Below are 18,992 nucleotides of genomic sequence, written 5' to 3'. Positions count from 1 at the left end.
TTAAAGGGAACGTAAGGAGTCATTGAAAAAGGAATTACTTTGTAACACAGTGAAGGTAAATTACTCTGTAGTGCTATAGCTGTTATGACAGCACCCAAACCTGTGGTGTGATCACTGTGAAGTGTGAATCTAAGATGAGGAGATGCTCATGGGCTATAGGGCCAGGCGGGAGATACCCAGAAAGGGGAGTGACAGTCAGATGGGTTCTACTTTTCTTTTCATCCTCAAGGAAACAACTAAAGAAATGAAGGACTTTCAAAATACAGGTGGTGGGTGAATTTTATATTGGTGATTCTAGATTGATTCATAAAAGATTGTCACGATACTAGCACTCCTTCCTGCTCTTCCTCCACCTCCTCTACATATTTCTCCTATTCTTCCATCTTCCTATCTGTCTCTTCCTCTCTGTCTCTCTGTCTCTGTTTCTGTGTCTCTGTCTGTGTCTCTGTCTCTGTGTCTCTGTCTCTCTGTCTCTGTCTGTCTGTCTGTCTGTCTGTCTGTCTCTGTCTCTGTCTCTGTCTCTGTCTCTGTCTCTGTCTCTGTCTCTGTCTCTGTCTCTCTCTCTCTCTCTCTCTCTCTCTCTCTCTCTCTCCCTCCCTCCCTCCCTCTCTCTCCCTCTCCCTCCCTCTCTCTCTCTCCCTCTCTCTCCTGTCTGCATGTCTCTCCCCTGCACCAACCCCCCTCACCTCATCAGTTAAAGTCATTAATATCAGCCAGCCTTATATTTAGTGTGTAGCCCAGGATGGCCATGAACACCAACCTGTACCTTTTGAGAGTCAGGATTACATGCTTGCACCATGAAGTCTAGAAGAATTCTCACCATTTTCTGAGCATTAATGTGTCTCTGCACAAAAATTAACACATTCCCACATGCCCTGAACAAAATAACAGGAAAAACTAAGCCAAAAATAAACCCAAGGACTATAAAAGCTAATTTTAAAGTCATTCTCCCTTTACAGTTTTCCATGTAATGCATGTTCATCGTTGCCTCGGTGTCATAAATGAAAGGATATCGAGGGCCATTTTAGGGCAACAGCTAATAATAAACAGAATCTGTTCTGGTGAGCCCAAGGATTGGCCTCTTTGGTTAGTGTTTTCGTATGCTTTAGTTTTGGGATTTTAAATGGCCAGAATATATGTTTCACTGACGTTGGGATTGGGGTCATCCAGATCACCTCCACCAATCCACCATCTGGAGATTCTTTTGTTCATACATATTTAAATCTTTTTAAAAGGTGGTTTATTCATGTTTTCTATCAAGGAAAGCTGTAAGATGTTAAAAAAAAAATTAGTGCGTGCTTTTCCATGATGACTGCCTCAAACTGAGTAGGAAGCACTGATTGACCTCATGTATTTGCATAATTGCCATCCAAAGAAGTCATGCACTTAATTCAAAACATATGAGAAAGAAGTCATGCAAAAAAGACTGGTGTAAAAACCAAAAAAAAAAAAAAAAAAAAAAAAAAAAAGGATGGCTCAGCAGTTAAGAATGGTTATTTGTCTTGCAGAGGATCTCAGTTCGTTCCTAGTGCCCAAAGGTAGGCAGGAGGTCACAAATGCTCATAACTCCAGCTCCAGAGGATCTGATACCCTATTCTTGATTCTCTGGGCATCTTCACTCATACAAGTTGATAAAATCATGGTCGTGTCAACTACTAGTCTATTTTTATCACAAGAATATATATCATAGGTTTAACAGATAGATATGATTTTATAGATATATAAGGTAAAATAGATAAGGTCTTCAAAAGCCTCAGAGTCCTATAGAATATGTCATTTAAAGACTTTTTAAAATTATTTTAAAGTTTCTTTGACAACAAGACCGGTTAACTTTTGGCAACACTCAGCCTACCTCAAAGAACCTCCTCATGGAGATGGCTTCAAATGTGACAAACCGCCCACTGGGCAAAATATCCTCGTTTCTACCACAGACAGAATTCTACCCCAAAATGGGAAAGCTTAGATGTAGGCAGAGTTGATGGCCAAACTCTGCCAAGACAGGCTAAGCAAGTTCCTTCCTCACAAATATGTTTCTCACATATATTGGACCAGAAGGCTGAAGATGATGTGCCAATGTTGTAGAGAGGCTTGGGTGACTGTTGAGGCAGCAAGCCGTATCTGTCATTTTTTTTTTTTTTCATTTTGGAAGCTGTTGACATGCACTTCCAATTTACTCAGGTAATTAAGTTTTATTCCTTCTCAAGTTTCTGATGAGTTTGAAGAACAGATAGTTTAGTCTTATAATTGACCTTAATTGTTTAAGGGTTAAGATGTTTTTATATCTAAATAGATGTTTTAGTTGATCGAGATGAGATCTGATAGATATTAATTTACATTCAGAATTGTAGACTCACCAAGATAGGAAAGATGATTTCTTCAAGTTTGCCCAATACAAATAACAATATTGCTATAAATGTAACATTTATATAATTCCTCATTGTTTCGTGGTTCTTCCTGCTGTACATAGTTTATTTTATTTATGTGTAATAAACTAAATGTATATGTAAAAAAGAAATATAATTAATAAAACAAGGAAATCATGCAATTTTTGGCAAATTGATAGGACCTACCTTTAAAAACGTGATCCACATTTTATTGGCTTCCAAGAATAGCATGGGTTAGGAATTCATCTAAATATTGATCTATTGATGAGGCCAGAGTCATTATGGTTTATCCACCTCTCAGTGATAGACTCTACCAACTAATGGTCAAACCTCCAACACAAGAACTTCATCATATCCAAATAATAGTATTTATTATTCTTTTCAGTGCTGGAATTACATTTTGTGTATACCCTGTATTTTTTCCTCATCCTCATTGTTTTGAATGATTTCTTTGCAGTTTCTTGAAATTTGTTGAGCATTTTCCTGTCTTACCTTCTCTGTCTTCCTTATTTTTTCTTCTCAATCTCTTTTCTTCTTCTAATTTTTCTTTATAATCCACCTATTTTATTTTTTTGTGCAATATGTCTATTTCTCCAATATCACCTGCTGAAAGATGATTCCATTCTTTTGTTTCCACGATGTCTTCATTTTCTCTCATGGTCCCTATTCCTTAAGTTACTATTTGATTTTAAGGCATTAGAATTTATTCCACATGTACAGCCTGGGGTTGTCTATGGGAACGCTTCCCCTGTTTTCCTATTAAGATAATCTACATTGGCCGCCAAGCATAGTTCACTGTTGGGCTTCTCTATGAATACTCTAGCATGGAGGATTTGCACTGAGGCTACTGGATTAAACTTTCAGACTGGGTCTATGTGGATGAGTACAAAGATGAGATCTTCAGGACATGTACTAAAGACTAACTCTGACAGGTTTATCAAGTACTCAGTGAGCCTTAAGCCTGAAAATTCAGAGACAACCTATTGTGTCCAATTTTTCAGATAATGGAATGTCCTGGAAATTGGGTCTGTGGGAGGAATTTTGGAGCCCCTGTATGAAAATCTTTGCTTAGTATTATGGCCTACTATAATAAATGTTTTCCTAGTCACAGGACTGCCTGGGATCCTATGGGTAGCCATATGTTGAAGTTGGTATGAAGAATCTAATCTATGAATTTGACGGCTGATTCTAGCCTTGTGTATGAAATTGTGGAGGTCTTTCTGGGAAGTGGACCCAAGGAAGGTAATTTGGAGATTTGGTTCTTTAAATTCAGTCTGTAACATGGGTGAATAAATGCTTATCTAGAGGCCAGATCCACAAGAACTAGCTTGAGACCTACTGCTGTAGGAGTCTGCCTGGACTGTGCTTCCATAGAGATGAGTTTCACTCGGACAGGCCTAGAGTTGAAGTGGAAGACAAAATACGCAGCTCTGTTTCCTCTCTTTTCCCTGGGAGAGGATATTGTCTCTATATTTTGACTGTGATTGAGAAACACTTATATGTTCTTTAAATGTCTTACTTCTGACCTTCCTCAAATAACATATATTCTGAGAAATACTTGTTAGATGAGTTTTTGGCTGTGCTAACTCCAGAGTGTATCCTTTACCCACAATTTGTGTAAAATAATAAACATGAAGTATATGAGGATACCCCCAAAGCACGGTGCAGTTCACCGCTATAAAGTAAAATTTTTATGTATAAATAGGAGAATGCTCTAAAATGAGGTCATAAAAGCTAAGTATAGTAAATATACATAGTAATAATAGCCATTTATCATAAGCATCATTATTATCAGGTATTAAATATTCACACAATTGTATTGACAAACTTTTATAAACTTGGAATATAGTGATTCATTTAACTCAGCATCTCCACAAAGAGTTCAGCAATACCTTTGCATTTGTGCTATGGTGCTAAGAAGGCTAAAATATAAATGGATGGAGCTGAAATAATCATCTGAGTGAGGTAACCCAGATTCAGAAAGACAAATGCCTCATGTTCTCTCTCAGATATGGATGCTGGCTTTGAATCTTTAGATGTGTGTGTGTTTAAATGGGCAGATTCATAGGAGGCAAGAAGCTAATAAGTGGCCACTTGGAGAGATTTCAAGGACAGAAGAACAAAATGGAAGGACAAAGATGCAATAGGAAGGGCTACATGGGATGTGGAATTGGGGGACATGGTCGAGAATAGAGCAGGGGTAAAGGGGACTCACACTAAAGACATTCAAAAATGCCATACTGAGCCTTACTGAAGAAGCTTCCTAAAGTATGTACATGTGCATATACAAAAATGTGTTAATAGAGTTTAAAGGGAGCTGCTCTACAATCGGGGCATTGTATATAGTATCTTCCCAGATGCCATGGGATATCAAATAAAAAGCTCAATGCTATGTATGGTGTAATTCTTTTTAAGCTGTTGGTCAGGGGAGGCCTATAGATATCCCCAAATAGAAAAGGCTATTGCCATTGCTCTTGGTGACCCTGCAGAACTTCTTTGTGAAACCTTATTGCTGAAGATGCTACATATCTGAATCATAGGACATGGAGAAATTAACTACAGTCTTCATATCTACTGGACAGCTTTATAATGCTGGAAGGTTCTGTTTATGCTACATGTGGAGAAAAGCCATTAACAATTCTACCCAGCTGTGAAACCTAGGAGCCATAATAATTACTCATCTGACAAAATATGCCCACTGGTGCAGTATTTGCACGAATGTTATGCTTTCTGGTTGGATTTAAGTTCTATTACACAAAATGTAACCTATATTTGGCACAGTTATTGTCACCTAAAATCTGGACAGATCATAGGTCCTGGAGAAGAACCTACTATTAGTGTGCTTATGGGCCATAGTATTAACAGACTCCTAAAGACTTCTCAGTATTCCCACAGATAAGTTCATCTCCCAATGTTCTCTTTTGCATTAGATAGTAATTGACTTATACCAGGAATCTTCAGCCAAATTGGGACATTTATCACACACCCTTTACCCCCAGAATAAGAAACCATCATTAAAGACAGAAGCAAGATTGTAACTGTACAGGAGAGTAGATATTTATAGTGAAAAGATATTTATTGGATTTATTTATTTATTTATTTATTAAATTTTTATTAATTTATTCATATTACATCTAAATTGTTAGCCCATTCCTTGTATCCTCCCATTCCTCCCTCCCTCCCACTTCCCCCCCCACTCCCTTTCCCTATGTCTGTGACTGAGGGGGACCTCCTCCCCCTGTATATGCTCATAGGGTATCGAGTCTCTTCTTGGTGACTTATTATCCTTCCTCTCAGCGCCACCAGGCCTCCCCATCCAAGGGACATGGCCTAATATGGGGCACCAGACTTTGTGTGAAAGTCAGATCTCCTTCTCCACTTAACGGTGGAGAATGTCCTGTTCATTGGCTAGACTGGGTAGGGTTTCGAAGTTTACTGCCTATATTTTCCTTGGCTGGTACCATAGTTTGAGGAGGACCCCAGGGCCCAGACCTGCCTGTAGTTTTCCAGGACCCTCTGGATCCTTCTATTTCCTCATTCTCCCAGCTTCTCACATCTCAAGTCTCAATAGGATGTGCTCCCCTCTGACCCACTTTCCTGGTAGGTAAAGTTTTTCATGTGGGCATACCCCTTGGACTAGTGTCTCGATATAAGTGAGTATATACCATTTAACTCTTTTTGCTTCTGGGTGAACTCACTCTTTATGATAATTTCTTTTTTTTTTTTTTTTTTGAGTTTCTCAAAATTTATTTTTTTTTCCTTTTTTTTTTTAATACATTTTTATTAATTTATACATATTACATCTCAGTTGTTAGCCCATCCCATGTATCCTCCCATCCCTCCCTTCCTCCCACTTCCCCCCCCTACTCCCCTCCCCTATGTCTGTGTCTGAGGGGGATCTCCTCCCCCTGAATATGCTCATACGGTATCAAGTCTCTCCTTGGTGACCTATTATCTTTCCTCTGAGTGCCACCAGGCATCTCCATCCAAGGGACATGATCAAATATGGGGCACCAGAGTTTGTGTGAGAGTTAGATCTTCTTCTCCACTCAACAGTGGAGAATGTCCATCGGCTAGTCCGGGTAGGGGTTCAAGGTTTTTACTGCCTATTTTTTCCTTGGCTGTTGCCACAGTTTGCGGAGGACCCCAGGGCCCAGACTCGCCTGTAGTTTTCCAGGACCCACTGGATCCTTCCATTTCCTCTTTCTCCCAGGCTTCTCACACCTAAAGTTTCAATAGGATGTCCTCCCCTCATTCAATCCATTTGTCCACAAATTTCGGAAATTCCTTGTTTTTAATAGCTGAGTGGTATTCTATAGTGTAAATGTACCACAGTTTCTTTATCCATTCTTCTACTGAGGGAAACGTAGGCTGTTTCCATGTTCTGGCTATTATGAATAAGGCAGCTATACATGGTTGAGCATATGTCCCTTTTGTGTGGTAGTGCATCTTCTGGGTATATTCCAAGGATTTAATAGAGCAGTTGCACCCATGAGCTTATAGTGGCTGTGACTACATGCAGAAACCTTAAATGAGAGGAAGGTGGTCCAAATCTCAACATAAAATCGGGGTATGGGCTCGTGCATCTCAACTTCTATTTGAGAACTAGTGGAGTGGAAACTAGTGGCTGCTGACAAAGGGAAAGTCATTTTAGTGTTTTTTTTGTTTTTTGTTTTTGTTTTTTTTTTGTTTTTTTAGGAACTCAGTCCCTAAAAGGCCACCCATTCTGTGACAGTCACACACTCCTGTCCATGTAGGTAGCAATAAATGAATTCAGTAGATATTAGAAAAAGGAAATAGAAAACAACATAAATATGTGAGATGAAAGAGATCATGGTGGGTGGAATGAGAAATCAGAGAGGAAAGAATGAGGGTGGATTTGATCAAGATTATATGTATATACTAATATTAAGTAATTTTAAGCTATAATTTTGTGAAGCCCCTTTCATACATTATAGCCTGCCACAGACCAAAACATAGTCCCCATGCAATACGTGAGTGAACTCATGTGCTCCACTCATGTGCAGTTCATTGCTCTTGTGTAGGTCTTTTGGTTCAGGAATGGTAACTCCAATGGATGTTTCTGTAAAGTATGACAGCTATATATCTCTATTTCTTCATCTTGTAATTTGAAGAGAAAATCAAATCAATGTAATTTTAATAAGGTCTATTTAAGATACAAAAGTTGGTGTTAGAATTCATTCTCTTTCTACACATATGGGATACCAAGATGAAAGTGGATGAATGTATAGAGTACACATAAAACAGAATGTAGACAGGGAATAAGGCATATAAAGGGTGTAGAATGGAGACATGTAACAATGAAAAAGGCCTCGGGTTGTCTCTGTTATAAGGGAGCAGAGATTATGGCATCTCTGTGTTTCCTGTTGACTGGTTACAAACATAACATTGAGATATGCATTACTACTTTTTAGAGCATTACTGATAGGGATGACATTATTTTATGAATAAAATAGTATGGATCATTGACGAGGGGAATGTTTAATATGTTGATAAGAGCACTTCCTCTCAAGTGAAGTGCCACTAATGTCCTCACAAGCTGAGAAACTTTATCTTAGTTATTAACTGCTTCGTGTTTCAGGACCTCTCTTAAGGGCTTCAAGTGACAATTGAGTGAACACACACACACACACACACACACACACACACACACACACACACACACACACACGTAGTTCCTCAGTAGTGGAGAACTTGTAATATATGCTCAATAAATATGAGCCATTAAGGAAATTATGGATTTTGTTTCCCTAGACCTCAGCTTAATGCAAAATAAACAGCTTCTTAGATGATTAGGTTCAGATTCAACACATTTTATTCATGGATATGTGGAACACAGTATGAATAAAATGTGGCTATATTTCTATAATATCTTAGGATCCTTTAATTGAAATGTCCTGGTCAACACCTAAGTCCATGTTATATTTGGTGAGTAGTAGCAAACTCATTTTTATACTCTAAAAGATTATTTCTTAAGTTAATAGCTTCATGCACCAAGAGTAAAGAGCCAAACATGCTGCCTAAACTAAACCTTCATCCAAACAGATTATATTAAAGAATCTTTTTTCTAACAGGGTGTCCTAAATGACTTATTGATACTCTCAATAAAATATGGTCTGGAAATAACAAATTGGGATGATGTAAAGTAAAATGTAATTTCTTTTCTGATGCTCCAGGAAATATGTCTCTCTATATTACTGTCTAGTCTGTTGCATCCTGCCATCAGCAGGTAGTATTTCCTGTAATTTCCTGCAGTTGTCTAGTCTGATTTTTTTCTTTTTCCTTATCTCAGTGGCCCTTCCCAGAGGAAGCTTAGTGTGAGTCTCCATTGGTTTGGTAGCCTACCTCCCTACTCTGGTTTTCACCTGAGACAGTGTCACCCACATCCTCATCCCTAGGAACGTTCTCTTCCTGAGCGATGACACAGTGCACTCCCAAATGAAAGATGCCTGTCTTTACCTTGAGATTTTAGAAGCTTGGGCTGATTCCTTGCATATGACAGATACTCAATAAATGTTTAATGTAGCAGAGATGAGGGAGGTCAGCACATCGGATGCTATTGATCTTTCACTTTGCTCAGACTTTACATCTCTTAGTATTTCTTTTAATCACTTTGAACAGCTAAAGTCGGCTACCTTAGATGAAGATTTATCTCCAAAAGTTTTATTCAATACCATAAAAGTTTGGAATCATATGATGCCGTTAAAATTATCACAGCATTATCTTTAATTTTTTCGATCTAGATATAAGTACAAAACAAAATATTATTTTAGCACTATATGGTAGAGATACTTTCACTGTATATTATCTGAAGTTGGAAAACAACGTATAGATGAAGGAAAAACAATGCTGTCAGTGTTAAGAAAATTCTTACTCAACCTTAAGAATCCTTCCTATTATTTTATATATTACTTCTCATCTGGTCCTTCCTTGGGGATCACTGAAACATCTGCACTGTTCCCATGCCTTGCTTACAAAACTGCTGCTACATGGGCCACTCTAGCCGGTCATTATTTTCATGTCTATCTCCTTAGTCAGAGAATGGGCTCCAAAGCCTTGGCTTTGATCTTCCCTTGCCACTCGTACTAACAACAGTGCCTGGCCCAGGATTAGTACTCAAGAAACTATTTTTGAACGGAAACTGTGTGACAGTGAGTGGAGCAAAGAGGAATGCATTCCATTTCAGATCACCCGCTTGCTTTGAAAGCGACTACATAAAAGATTTCTAATTCAGGATGATCTATTATAACCATCACATGGAAGCCATTATTTCCTGAGCACATGATGATAGCTTTGCTGTGTTGAAATAGATTGTAAAGGCTTTGGCTTGTAATGTTGCTGCTCAACACAGTGAAAAGCATAATCAAAAATTGATAAACTTGTAACGAGACATAAATGAGCTTCAGTGTTTCAGTTGTTATTCTACAGTGAACAAGGGATTTCTAGATTGCTCTCTAAGTCCTCAAATAACAATTTTCACTCATGGAGTAAAAGACAAAAAGTAACTAGTTACTGAGGATTGTTTTCAAGTTGCATTTGTCACACAAAAAAAGGTGCCTTGATCTGATTGGGAAAGCTTAAATTAATTTACCAGTTGGATTTTTCACACACGGATGTGAACACAAACATACAAACATACACACAAATCCTACACACAAATATTCATATGCATACACACATACACATGTACATGCCCATCCACACACATATATGTACACACATACAAATACCAAAGACACATACACACAAATACACACAACACACACACACACACACACACACACACACACACACACACACACACTTTCTAAGAAAACTCCACAGTCAAAACACCATTATATGTATTTGGAAGTTGAACCCAGATGCAAAATTCTTCTGAATAGATGAACATATAGATATACTTTTTTTGAAAGTTCTAGTTTAAAATATTGTTTTAAGCATATTTCAACTCTATTCATTTCTAAACCAGTAGTTTACAGAAACTTTAAATTCTTTAAATTCTTTAAAGTAAGTTACTAAATGTTTTCTGTTCATGGAATAGTGTTTACTCGTACGTTTATTTAGCATATACATCGTGTATAGATTATATATAAATCAATGACTGATCCACAAAAATATCTGCCTTGAGATTTATACAGTACCTTGAAACTATTATTGTGTATGCTTTGGTAAATTGATAGTTATGTCTTGTTTTCAAGAATTACCTCTGGCTTATTAAAATGGAGATAAATTCTTTTCCCTGTTTACAAGTTTAGACTCATTCAGAAAAACTGAATTCTTAACACATTTGCAATATGGTCTTTAGATTTTCTTCTATGTATTTTGAATAAAAGAGATTGGTAATTTGCAAACACACACACACATATGTGTGTGTGTGTGTATATATAGATACACACACACATATATATATTATAAAATTGCATGATGTCATGCCAGTAAAGTGTGAGGAAGAACATTGCAGTCTTTGGGTTTGATATTTAGACCCTAACTTCATAAAGAAAACCACCTTCTCATTGCATCTAGAAAGTATTTATTTGTAATGGAACCACTTTTGAGGTCACTGCATGTGGCATTTGTCACATTATTTTCAGGTTTCATATTTTATCCACTAAAACCAAGGTAACCAAACAAACTTTATATAACAAGTACATTTATTTGGATAATGTGATTGTTATGAAGTGAACGTTGAAGTATAAAAACACCAAAGAAACAAAGATAGTCCATGAGTTTTATAACATCACTAAAAGTGTACAGATGTCATAGTCCAGTGGACAGAAGCAAATATTTTCATTTGCAACAGCTTTGTTCTAAATTCTGATGCAATTATACTTAAAAAAATAATTTACATCTTTAGTATTTGACTAGTCAAGTGGAGTATATGATAACTTCTTAAATTTTCCATATGTAGAGCAGAGCTCTACATTAAAGTGCTGTTTAGTAGTGTTCAGGAGCATGGATGCTGCACTTAGTAAATATGGGCTCCCTGCCTTCCCCCTTTCCTCCCCCCTTTTCACCCCCTTTTCATATGTATATATATACTTAACCTCCTGTGTCTTTGCTTATTTCACATTAACATGCAGCTGATAATAATCATTATTATATGTGCTTCATGCTCAGTAGATATAGCATTAAGAACATGCCAAGGATGGGGCCAACTGCAGATCAAAATCTAAAAAGGAACATACATTTAATATATTCCGTATCTTATAGATTATGAGATGGTGATGGTGCCCCTCCTGTTTCCTGTCTTGAAAATCATAGCAAAACATAAATTTTCTATCCCATGGGTAAATGAGGATCCTGATTAGACAGGAACAGGGAATTCATTATTTGGGATTTGAAGATACTATCTGATGTAAAGAGTAAAGTCTTAACCTTAAATTTTGTAACGCCTTTGCACCTCTTGATAAAATACCACTTCCTACTTCATCGTTTCTCTGTTTCTTTAAACATAAATATTATTACAATAAGTAGAATGTAACTCAGAGTATTCCTGAAAGGCAAAATTTTGCTCACAACATGTTAAGGTTAGTATAACTTGAGCCCTGTGCATTCAACCTCTAGTTTACATAGTCATATAGATAGTAGATTCACAAACATTTTTTTCTATTTAATCTTATACAAGTTTTGATTTGAACAAAAATATATTTAGCTAAAAATTGTTAAAACATGATCCTACTGTTATAAAATAAAAGATGTATCTGTTCCTTCAACATAAACTCTATAAACAATGTGTTCTAGATGAGAGGTGAGTAGTAATCTTTATTTGGAATTCTTGGAGGTAAAAAAATGCAGGCGCAGGCTGGGCGGTGGTGGCACATGCCTTTAATCCCAGCACTCAGGAAGCAGAGGCAGGCGGATCTCTGTGAGTTCGAGGCCAGCCTGGTCTATAAAAGCGAGTCCAGGACAGCCAAGGCTACACAGAGAAACCCTGTCTTGAAAAAACATAAATAAATAAATAAATAAATAAATAAATAAATAAATAAAATGCAGGGGCATACTGTGACACCATAAGTAACAGGTCAACATCATATTTAACTAGTAATGCTTGCTGGAGGGTCTCTGTTTCAAAGAGACCTGAAATCTTCTTAAAGTGGCCATTTTTTATGTCTTACAGACAATGTGCATCAGGTAGTCAAAACTTGATTTTAGCTTTAAGCAGTAATCATAGCTAGCATCCTTTTCTGGGAAGTCTGTCATTGGAAGCTGCCTCTTAAAATCAATTTCTTCTGCCAAAGAGTTAAAATAAGAGTTACCATCAATAAAATCTGATGATTGAAAACAGAAACTCCAGGGACTCACTCTATAGCTCTCCTAAACTCTATCTGTCTCACATGTCTACTCCCCTAGTGGCTCAATGGAAGCTGAAAATAATCTGATGGTGAGATTTATTTAACTTTATGAATTATTTTAAAATAAAATAAGATATGGCTATTTCTAATGTAGACATGCTATACTGTCTTTAGCTGCACAATCTATACTTATTCTAGGAGACAATAATGGAAGGAGACTGACTCACAGAAGCTTTATTAGGGAATGGTTACAGCAATAAATTTCTCAAGCCAAGCTCTGATTGGCAATCCATTCCCATTTATAATGTCACAGCTGTGCACTGAGCTCGAGTGGTGTCTGTGTACAGCTGGGATGGTGCTGTTGACAATATATAGAAATTAAAATCGTTGTTCTTTTTTTTTTTAACTTGTCCTTGTTTTACGTTGATAAACAATAGCAGATTGTGTCTGCATTTTCCCCTTTCTCCCTCCTTTAATAAAAGTCTTTTTTTGTGATAGGATTTGTATTCTTTTCCTTCCTGGAAAATAACCACTACAGTTAAAACAATGTTTCCTAATCATTGAAAAATTAGAATCTTCCCTCACACAAAATGGCAGGGCTTGAAAACAAATGAAAATTGTAGGATGTTCAGAAAACTCTTACCTTCTATCATAGGGTGTGTGTATGTGTGTGTGTGTGTGTGTGTGTGTGTGTGTGTGTGTGTGTATGCATGTATAATATTTTAAATACTGGGAAGATAAATCAAATAATCTGAGAATTTTACCCTTTATTAGACTACCTAATGCAAAGCTCTTCTCATTAAAAAGAGATTTTTATGGAGATGTCACGTTTAGGGATGAGTGGTCCGAGGTCTCTCACTCTTTGAATGATGTCAGGCTGTGGGTCGCTACATTTGTTTCTCCTTGCTCCAGGAAGAGGCTTCTCTGGCAATGGCTGAACAAGGCACTGATTTATAAGTATGGCAGAATGTCATTTTATTTCTACCTTTTAATTTTATTTTTTTAAGGAACAGTATTATTTGGTTTCACCCTGGATCCCTGAGCTATCCGGTCTCAGGTTCTTGGTCATCCATGCTGTGTCAGCTGTGGTTTCCATCTCACGATGTGGGACTTAACTTATATAAGATGTTGGTTTGTTACTCCTATACGCTGTGTGCCACCATTGCCCTAGTGTATGTTATGGGTAGGGCACCATTACAGATCAAAGTGTTTGTGCCTGTATTGGTGTTTACGTTTCTCTTTAGTAGCATGCAGAGTACTTTCCTGTGCTGAAGGCACTGGATTGTAGTGGTGAAGGCTCTATGTAGATGCCAGCTCAACTTCTCCACATTCACTGAGTTGTGTAGATGTTGTATTCAGCAATGAGGCCTTGCTGTCAGTTTGTGGAGAGCATCTATAGTCTTGACAACAGCCCGGGTTGTTTAGAGGATTCCCACGGATCCCTTTGGCCAACAACTCAATTAGATGTAACCCAATCCAGGTACTGGAAGCTTCCTTAGGTGACAAGAGATGGCCAGTTGGGGGCTCTGTCTCCCTCATTATTTGGTGATTTCTGTTAGGTCCCAAAGAAACTCATGTTAAAAAAAAAAAACCTGGTGGCACTCAGAGGAAGGACAGCAGGTTACCAAGAAGAGACTTGATACCCTATGAGCATATACAGGGGGAGGTAATCCCCCTCAGGAACAGTCATAGGGGAGGGGAATAAGGGAAAGATGGGAGGGAGGGAAGAATGGGAGGATACAAGGGATGGGATAACCATTGAGATGTAACAAGAATAAATTAATAAAGGAGAAAAAAAGAAAAAGAAAGAAAAGGTGGTACATTTACACAATGGAGTATTACTTTGTCTTAAAAAATGAAATAAAACTTTCAGGTAAATGGATGGAGCTAGAAAATCATCAAGAGTAAAGGACTATGGGTGACAGATCTCATTAGGAAAAGAAAAAATGTGGGAAATGGGGGGCAGGGTGGAATGGAAGGATCAAGTAGGGAGGGAGAGAGAAGAGGAGGACAAAGGAAAGAAGACAGGAGGAGACAGCTAAAATGAAGGGTCATCTGAGGGATACTATAGAAACATAGTACAGTAGAAATTCCTAAAATATATACATAGATGAATGTGATCTAAATGAAATTGAATGGAAAATGAGTACATGACTACTTTTAGGTATGGTTGAGGAGATTTATTATAGACACGAGGGAGAAAACAGCAAGAGGCATCTGGAAGGGTCTAGACTGGACTGGATCAGGCTAGCGGATGTGGGCTAAGAGAATAGACGGATTTGGGTAGAGCAAGAAAGGAATTTACAGGATTTATAGGAATCAGACACTGGGGGAAGGGATGCTCAAGGGTTGGAGAAGATTAGTGTAGGCGGCAGGATGTGTCAGTCAGGACGACTCTGTAACAGGTACTTTAGTTAGCCATTTGTCCTGAGTTTCTTTGAGACCTAACAGAAATATTTTCTCTTTCTAACAAGTGAATATGTGTTCTTGATATCAAAACCTAAGTGTAATGGTTGCAAATGCCATCAATTATGAGATTTGACTGGGAATAAACAGTCCAGATATTGACAGGTAGTGGGATTTACACTTTGGGTAGTAGGAAAAAGAACACTTACAAAAATATTGACATATCCATTATTTGTTCTTTCAGGCAGAAGATAGTGTGTGTGTGTGTGTGTGTGTGTGTGTGTGTGTGTGTGTGTGTGTGTGTCTATCATCACCTTGTGGGCAAAGTGTAAATATTTTCACAAATCACCTGGTTCGGGACCAGATTTAACAGGTTTAACAATAGCTACTTCTAAACTCAAGTCACTATCCAGGAAGCTGCTCTGGATAATTTTTTATCTATATTAACAATCATTTGCTACTCATGTACAAGGCTCATGAACTTGATGAACATCAAAAAGTAGCCCTCTCTCACATGTCTGATTTTTCAGCACGCTTGATTATCTGATTTTTTAGCTTATAGAAAAGAAAGAGATGACAGCTTGTAACAGGAAGAAATACTTTTCTGTATTCTGGGAAAAAAAAAAAAGAAAAGTTGATAGTTGACTGGATAATCGTCCAAATGGTCAAAGAAAACATTCACAGTAGACACAGGTCATTTAGTGTACATCCATAAAAATCCCACCCACCTGGCCAGTGTAGGGTTTCTGATAGAGCCTGTGACCTTACTACATGATTTTTGTAAACCTGAAGATACTTAAATATTGTTCATATAACAAATGTAGGATGTAAAAGCACTGGTTTTGCAGTTTTAAGGATTATAAATTTTTAAAGATTGTGTTTTTAATTTGCAACAATACTGTATCCTGGCTTTGGGAGTATAGTTAAAAGATTATTGGATGTCAGTGGAGGTTATCATTGTTATTATGTCTATATTTCTCCCTCATGGTATTTGACATACTGATCCCATTTGAAAATAACCCAAAATTTGTTCTATTTATGAATCTTTGAACAGATTTCAGAAGTATCATTCATTGAAAATTTCTTTTATATTATTTTGAAATAATAACTTACTCATTTAAATATCTACTATGTCACTTAATATTTTAGTGGATTTCTGTCTCAACAAAATGGATGCAGAAGCAAACATGCTAGAAATTCCATTATATGGATTGCAGAATTTCCTGAGAATGGCAGAGTAAAACTTGAAGTTTCCAGTGTTGTGTTTACCCTGCTGCTTTACTAGTTTTGAGTCTACCTCATTGTGAATCTATGTACTATACCTCAAGACCCAGGATATGATATCGTTATAAAGATAAAAATATGAATATAATTTGTATACAAATTTACATTCTAATTTCATTGTCATACTTCTTTAGGCCATCAGGCATTTTCTTGGAAAGGTTGCAGAAACAGAAGAAGATGAAGTGTTAAAACACTAAGCACAGAGAATAACTGAGAATGCTATCCAGATTCTTATCACCACAACATAGAGTTTGGGAGGAACAACTTGAAGCAGGAAATATTTATTTCTGCTAATGGATTTTAGATATTTTAGTGCATGGTCACCTGGATCTGTTGTCTTGGGCGTGAAGTAAAGCAGGAAGTCATAGCGGAGACGGTGTGCTGCAGTGAGGCTGCCTCCCTCCTGGCAACCACTGGAAGAGACAGGAACAGGAAGAAGCCAGAGATGAGATATCATCCTGAAAGGCTCATCCTCACTCACTTCTTGCCACTCTCCACCACCAACTTATAATGTCTTATTTGGTATGAAAGCAGAGTAGATTATCCCACCATCGGAGGCAGTGCCTCTGGGCCCAATCACTTTTCAGTAGCACCAGCTGCTGGGAAGCAAGCCATCAACTCAGGAATCTTTTGTGGGGCGTTTCATACCTGAAACAATGATATTATAGGCAGTTCTCATCCTGGACACGGGCTGGTCTCTGCTACATTGCTTATTAAGATATATTATCCACGAACTTGACATCCAGAGTGCTGAATTTAATGAAAGAGAACTTTGTAATTACAATAAATTATAACCCATTTTGTCAAAAACCAGCACGTTAATCATCTTATTTAATAGTATCCATTCATGCACAGTAATAGAGTTTAAATGAAATAACTTCAGAAGCTAAAGTTTATTGTTTTCTGGTAACAGACAATTGGTGTATTTTAATAAAAAAAATAATAACAAAGCAAGGCATAGAGAGAGTATGTGCAAGAATCTCTCTTCATACATAGGCATGGCCATCTTGTGTCCAATCAGAACTTACAATTACTGGAGGAGAAAAAAACAAGGTCAGATCAATTGGCAAGAAGAGACGACGTCTCTGAGGATTGGGGGACAAATCTTAATAGATGGAACACAGTGGAAAGACGTGACTCTTGTGGGGAAAGTAGAAACAAACTACCAACTCCACCCCCAGTAGCATGGACAGTTTCTACTCTGATTGCTCATGCTTTTCTTTTGTTAAACATACATAGACTAGAGTCACCTGAGAAGAAGAAAGGGGGTGTGTTGGAAGAGGGGGGAGGGGGCCGGCAGGAGAGGAGAGGAGAGAGGGATCTGGGTTCCAGATGGGAACTGAATAACCTTAGAAACTGACAAAGAAACAAACAAACAAAAAAACCCGACATAGACATTTTTTTTTCTAGTAGATTCAGATCAACATTCTGAGCCAGTTCTTCTAATGTAAGTCAGTCTTGCTAATTTACATTCTGACTTATAAGTCAAGAGTCAGAAAGCTGAGCAAGCTCAGATAAGCCAGGGGGTTATGATCAACATACAATGTAACAGGAACAGAGCTGTGGGTTCGAGGCACCAGTCAAAGAAGGACTTGCCCTTAGAAACTCCAGGCAATGCTTCAGTGCATAATATTTTTCACAATAATCAAATTGATCTGCAGCAAAATATGATTTGCATTCTATTCTTTTTTCACCCTGAAACTTAAAGAATTAATATGTTTTCTAAATAGTTCATATTTGCAAGTACAATGGTATTTAACTCAATAGATTTTGATATGGATAATATTAGAGATAAAATATATTCTAATTTTGGAGTATTTTGATATTTCTACTAAAATTCACATCCGCAACATTTTAATTATTCTGAGTTGGGAAGGTAAGGCGTTTATGCACTTCTGTTATTTTAACAAAATACTAATATGTAAATAGTTCTAACTGTGTTTATACATTTTTTGCATGGAAAGAATGTAGCAATACCATACTTTCCCAGTATCTTTTTATTCAAAAAGTATAATTTTCTATATTGACTAATAAAATCACCAATTTAACTAAGTTTTAAAGTTTTATTAAAATTCATACAAGTTAATCTCTATAAGATTCTTGAAAATGCCTATATTTATAGAAATGCACATGTGTGACTATTGTGAACAAGGACTAATGTGTAAATTCATCCTTACAATTCGTTGCAACATATTACCTAATAGTTGAAAGGCAGAATACTGGCCATGAGAAAAAGAAACCCATTATATTTGAAAGCCAATATGTCTACTATTTCATGTAGTATTATCCAGTCATGCATAATGATAGAATATAATAATAAACTGACAATGGATATATTTTGATAAAAAAACTGACAGCAAGAACCATTGAAACCATGCTTAAACATGTCTTATAAGTACACTTTCCACTGTCTCCAGCCTTCACCCTCAGCTCAATTTGACAGAAGGCAGTGATTTAATCAGTGGGGGATTGAACTGTACAAGCTTGTTCCTGCATTGTTCAGGAGGACATATGTCTTCAATTACTGTGACAATGCACATTTTAGATGAGTCACAGGTGAAGTGTGTGGGATTTTTTAATTGAATTCTATCCATATCAAATCAGC

General features: G+C 37.2%; 1 protein-coding gene across 1 annotated transcript in view; it reads left to right on the top strand.

Annotated features, from left to right (window-relative positions):
* Positions 1 to 18,992, top strand: part of SGCZ (sarcoglycan zeta) — a 929,136-nt gene that overhangs the window by 173,774 nt on the left and 736,370 nt on the right. The window lies entirely within an intron of this gene.

This window comes from Acomys minous (assembly GCF_964271855.1).
Source record: "Acomys minous genome assembly, chromosome: 15".
NCBI classification, from domain to species: Eukaryota; Metazoa; Chordata; class Mammalia; order Rodentia; family Muridae; genus Acomys; species Acomys minous.
The sequence above is the reverse complement of the archived record's forward strand: the minus strand, read 5'-3'. Positions and strand labels throughout refer to the sequence as shown.